A 6,575-nucleotide genomic window follows, 5' to 3' on the forward strand; every position below is an offset into this window, starting at 1 on the left:
AGTTAAGAGATTGTTCATTCATGAGCCCTTGCATTTAGCCTTACCTTATCTACATACTCAGTACATTCCTGTACTGGCGCATTTGCGTTATGGTGTTTTATTTGACACCATAGGTTCAGAGGCACGGGATCCAGAGTATCCTCAGTAGTTCAGTCCCAGTTAGTAGCAGTAGTAGTGAGTCCTATTCTTTCAAGGACGAGTCTCAGTTTACTATTATTGTATCAGACTTCGTTTATTTTTTTAGTTGACAGAGTTAGTTGGGGATATGTCCCATCAACTCCATAGCTCAGACAGTTAGAGGTTTTTCAGACGGATGTTTTAGTATTCAGTTTTTAGTTTGAGTATGTATAGATGTGTTGAACCTTATGGTTAGTTTCGGCATTTATTTTAGATATTATGCAGTGTGCAGGTACAGATATTATTAAAGGGTTAGCTTATGGTCCTTCGGGGTCAAAATCACCGTGTGACATCTCGGGATGGGATCTTGGGTCGTTACAAAGGATTACTCCCATAGTAAGCTGAGATTATTTGCATCTGTGCTAATTGACTCATTAAATGATCTGGCTAAAGACAAAGGAAATCTAAATGAGGATATGGAAAAAGTAAGGAAGAAGTAATCAAATTTAGTGCCCAGTGGATGAGCTTATAAATGAGAAAAAAGATTGAGGGAAGAATTGGCCAAATATGAAGAAGAGATAGTGGAACAGAGTGTCCAAGTGGCTAAGCAACAAGACACTTGTAAGACCCTTACTTGTGAAAATGATTGGCTGAATAAGAAAGTGGATAAAGTCTCAAAGCAAGATCTCAAGGGTAACGGTGAATAAAGTAGAATTTAATTTCAGTTGGAAGAAGAATTGACAAATGTCAAGGTTGATCTAACTACCTCAATTAATAGAAATACCATTCTTAAGGAGGAACCTACTAAGGTAAAGATTGAACTTAAGAAAGCTCTCAAATAAACTGTAATCTCATAGGCTATTACTAATTCTCACAGCCAAGAAGATAGTTCTAGCTCCTCAGTAAGACTTGCAGGGAGCAAGAATATTGTATCATATACGCAATATAGAAAGGATGAAAACTCCAAAGAAAAATGTTCTTACTATAATGCAGCCCTGAAGAATAGAAGAAACTCTGCATTACTCAAAAAGATGTAGAAGAAACTACCAAACTGGACAAGGAAAAATCAAATCTCTCTTTTGTCTCTTTTTTAGGAACTCAAACTCAAATGCTTTTCTAAATCTGACAAATGAGTAATAACACCGCGAAATACAAGAGGGAGCAACAACCAAGTTGATGATGATAATTGGTCAGAGCACACAGAATTAAATTAAAGAGTGTCTCTTGCTAAATGACCTTGGTGGGCGCATGCCTCCTTAATAATGGGATCAAAATATGTGAATAATGATAAATGCTAATGAAATTTTGATTAAATTCAAATTAGCCTATTTCAAGGTTTGAAAACGTGTCACTGGTACTTTCTGGTAAAGAAAAATAAGGAACGGGTCGGATAATACTTAAGAGAAGATATTTTAGGATACACATGGATGTAGGAGACACTCATGATACCCTACCTATGTCTATGAATTGGTAAATAGGTATCTGAGTTAGATAATGTCTTACATGTCTAATTCAATCTCATATTGAAACACCCTGGGTTTTGGCCCTTGGAAATTTCCTAAGCTTTAAGCTTACTATCCTTATAAAGACTCATTATATGAGTCATATGGTATGTTTATGGGTTAGGGTACCCTAGTCTTTAGTAGACCAGTCAAGGGTGGTTGGGTTTCTATTGTGGTTACGATTTGATGGTATGGGGCATTAGGGGTGATGACAGTTCGTTGGGTCAGTCCCTTAAACAAATTAGTAACTTAGTAATTTGACTTGGATCTGATTATAAGTGGCTCACTAAGAGCTGTGAGGATAGGTTATGAGTCACTGAAAGAAGTCATACATTGTCTAGTGTCAATCTTTTTGGATTCTATCTTGGGTACGATTGGACCATACAAGTCATATAGTCTAGTCATGAGTGGGGGTTTGGGAGTCATATGGTGCACAATGTATGGGTGTCTAGCTCACTATCTTGGTGATTACTCCATGGTATGAGGCGTATGTATTGGTTATGAGTCAATAGGTCAACTCGTAACCACCTACGGTAAATTTACAGTTTTAAGTTGAGGGCATTTTGGATATTTTCCCTTTATATCTCCTGTTGATACCAAAATATAAAACACCTTTAGAGGCTTCATTAACCTATTATTCTTGATCAAACACTCTCAAAATATCTCTCAAACTCTCTTTCAAGAAAGAGGCTAGGGTTTCTTCAAGATAATTAATTAAAGCTTTCAAGGGTGGTTTCTCTTCGTCTTTCCTGGTGTCTAAGGCATGTTACTCATCCCTCATTGTTATTTTACAAAGATCATGTGTTTTAATATATGATTTTCATGACATTGTTATGGTTTGAAACAACAGGTGTGGGTTTTACATGTTCATGGTTGAATAATAGTTCTCATGATTTAATTATGTTTTCTTTCATACTTTTTGTATGATTTTTATATTGTGGGATTCATGTTAATAGTAAATGGGTTTGGAGGTATTATGGATTCCCCAATTACTTAGTTATGGTTTTGAAATATATGTTCCCTCAACCTATTTATTAAAATGCCAATGAGAATGATTTTGTCACATAATGTGGCTATTTTTGAAATCTTTGCATTTCATAGAAGGTAACGGAACTTAAATTGGTTTGTTTGGTTTTAAATATTTTGGATAGGCCTTAGTGGCTATGGTTTTGGTTTAACTGGAAACTATGGAGTCAAGTTGGTTTAATGTTTTTGGTATGGCATAAAAGAATAGACATACAAGATCTAATTTTGGTATGACAATACCAATGATTAATGCCTAAAAAAACTCCTTGGTAAATAGTTGGGAATGTGTAATTGGTTTTAATATAGCCTTAAAGAGGGTCGAGTAGCAAAGCTGTGGAAAGCAGGGGGACCGGGGACCGACATTGGAAACTCATGTTTGTCAATGTGGGGTGGTCTTGGTGACCATATGCATGATGTCACACTTCATATTTTGGGAGATGTACTAGTCATCTCAGGTTATTTTCTCTGGTCGTGCGGTAACACGCAGTGAGCCCTTTCAGCAGGGGGAGCTGAACCCATAAAGCTTATGGATGGCTTTAGGACGGTCAAGCTACTTAGCCCAGGTTAAGGTTTTAAATGCATGCTAAACTTGGTTCCCTGTCCCGACATGATATATATATATATATATGTATATATGTTATTGTATATGGTTATTTGATTTGGTTTTAATAATGGCATTATTTTATCTCTATACATTAGTACATGATAGCATTCGCTCTACTAACTGTCTCCAAGCGCTATATACCTACGTGATGCAGAAATCGGCCATACTACCATTCCTTCTGCTCAGTGACTTGGATTCGGGGACATATTGAGTCAGATTGAAATAGTGAGCTTCCATATTCCAAAAGGCTTTATTTCGTATTGTGGACTTCTTTTCATTATTTTGTTTCTTTAGTTTGATTTTGGATATAGTCGAGGGCGTGTCCCAACCAGGTGTTATTGATTTTGGACAGAGGCTTTGTCAGACTACTATATGCATGGGCAGTGTCGGTAGTGTGTCAGCCTTGGTATTGGTATTGGCATTGGGGTTGGCATTAGTTGGATATTCGATTTAGGTTATTGGATTATGAGACTTTGTTTAATGTCTTTGAAATATTATTTTTTTTCTTATTATATGTTCAGAATTCATCCGACATAGGGTGTAGGGCGGTTATGGTTGGGTATTGGGGGTGGTCTCCGGTCCTGGTTGGCCTAAAGATGCCCGACATGACTAGGCCCTAGTTTGGGTCATGTCAGATTGGTATCAAACCCCTAGGTTCATGGCCAATTGGGTGTCTGACAAAGCCGTATCGAGTAAAGTCTCTTTTAAGGGTGTGTAGGGCGCCACACTTATTAGGGAAAGGCTACAAGGCATTTAGGAATATTTCTCTTTCTTGTGTTCTATTTTTGAGTTGTAGAGTCTAAGGTCCTGAAGTCTTCTCTAATTCTTATTTTTTCATTTTTCAGATTATGTCGCCTCAAAGATCTAAAGATCACAGACACTCCTCTATCCCACCTGAGGATAATATTGATAGGACCCGCTCTACTTATGGGGTCTGACCTAATCTAGGGATCTAGTTCTTGATTTTCCTTATGGATTTCCACCGATTCCTTCTTGTCCTTCGTGAGCTCCGTAGGCTAATATGATGAATTTTGCATTTTGTCAGTTTATTCATATGTTGGCGCAGTTGGTATCTTCTTAGGACGAGCGTGGTGCTTCTATTACTCCATCTTCTGAGGCCACAAGGGTTGGCTAATTTATGAAATTGAACCCTCCTGTGTTCATGGGTGTTAAGATTGAGGAGGATCCTTAAGATTTTGTGGATGAGAAAGAAAATATCATCCATGTTATGCATGCTACTAACATGAAGGGTGTGGAATTTACGGCCTATCAACTAAAAGATGTGGAAAAACATTGGTATGAGGAATGGGAAAAGACTAGGGATAACGATATTGAGTCAGCCTTGTGGGAAGATTTTTTTAGTGCTTTTCTGAACCTCTTCATTCCTCAGGAGTTGAGAGAAGTGAAGGCGAAAGAGTTTGTTAATTTGAAGCAAGAAAAAATGTCAATCAAGGAGAATACCTTAAAGTTTTACCAGTTATATAGGTATGCTCTGGAGTTAGTTTCTAGCATGAGGGCTATAATGAGTGATGAGTGGTGTTTTTAACACTCATTCATACTCATTATTCATGTACAATAACTTGATTTGAATGCATAAATGAGACAAATTCGTGGTTAGATGCACTAAATCCACTCGATGCAGGTGAAAAAAATGAGAAGACAAAAAGATATGGATTGGAGTTACAAATGATAAAAAGGAGAAAGGAAGAATGCAGTTGAAGAACTGGACTACATCATCCTCGGTTACCATAACCACGATCTTCTATCTGCAGTCGCGGTTAGTCAAGATGGTCAGAGCAATATGATTGTAGCATAAAACCACAGTTGTGAGGTTGTGGTCGCGGATAGAAGTTCATGATCACGGTTAAGCGGGAATAGGCCCACGGGAAGATCTGTAAAAGCAATTAGGCACATCCCAAGCCATATATAAGCAAAAAAACCCTTCCTATTTAGGATGGCTTAGCTCATAAAATATCTTGGAACTCCAGACTTTAAACCCTAATCTTGGGCAAGTGTGTAATTTATTTTGGAGGACCAATTTCTTAGTTTCTTGTTGAAAAATGGATGCTTTAAATGACCCATATGGTATATTTTTCTTTAGTTTCTTCATGAATAGATAATTAGTTTAGTCTTAGGATTATTATGAATTAGTGTGTGATTTTGTATGGGTATTGTTGTGTTTGCATGTATTTTAGTTATTGAGTATGTGTTTCACCATTGCTTGAGCTTATGAGTTGGGTTTGGATGGGTAAAAACTCCAAATTTCCAAATAGGTTTGATGGGTGAAAGCTATAAGCTCTAGGTACCCTTTGTCATCCTCGAAAAAGGGACTTAAGTGAATATTAGGTAACCCATAACATCCTTAAAAGAGAGTTATCTAGGGATAAGGCAATGGTAAACAACTAAGCCTATGGGTTACTACCCTTTGCAATTAGAAATAAGTGTTTAGGGATTGTAATTCATGTTAAGAGCATCATCATAGAAATAGGGATTCTTGGTTGAGGTTTTGGGTGCTTATACAAACTCCACACTTGTTAGATGATCGAAAGAGCCAATGAGTGAAACCATTGGAGTTTTATTGAAAGATTGAACTCAACTATCTTCGACCTAGACTATCCAATAATCAACAACTAAATTCCATATTAAACTAGCACTATCCTGCATGTTTCACCTCTAAGGATACACGATCCTAAGATTCCTCCAAACCTTGAATTTAATTCAAAGATATCGTTTACTAATTACTTGCTAAAGGTAGTAGTAAAGAGGTTCCCAAACAAAATCCTCCACTTAAATATACATGTCTTTTTCATTAGCATTCCGAACGATCTTATAGTAATAGGAATACCTATAGGTCTAAAGTCTATAGCATTCACTCCTCAAGATTCGACCCTAATTTACATTGGGTTACTTGACAACGACTGCCTCACCCTTCAATTATGAGAGTGAGTTGAGCGTTATCAAAATGGCATCGTTGTCGGGGAGTGAAGTGTAGATTTTGATTGTGTGGTGTTATTTTTACTTTGGAGCATCCAGAGTGTCACACTTAATTTTCCTTCTTATTTTTAAATCTTTTGTAGGTAATTCAATCATAAATAGAGCCATGAGTGAAGTTCCTAATCATGTGGAACCATCCGATGATACTTGGAGAGAGAGCAACTTAAACGATAGGGGTGATACGAGTGAAAACCGTATCCCACCTCATCATGGGGGCGGAATGTTCCATGTGACTAGTACCATGCTTCATGTGTTGCAAATAAAAGGGCTATAGGAGGTCAAGAACATAAAGACCCACATGTGCACTTAAGGAACTTTTTGGAGGTGTGCAC

The sequence above is a fragment of the Capsicum annuum genome, chromosome 8 (genome assembly GCF_002878395.1).
Source record: "Capsicum annuum cultivar UCD-10X-F1 chromosome 8, UCD10Xv1.1, whole genome shotgun sequence".
Lineage (NCBI taxonomy): Eukaryota > Viridiplantae > Streptophyta > Magnoliopsida > Solanales > Solanaceae > Capsicum > Capsicum annuum.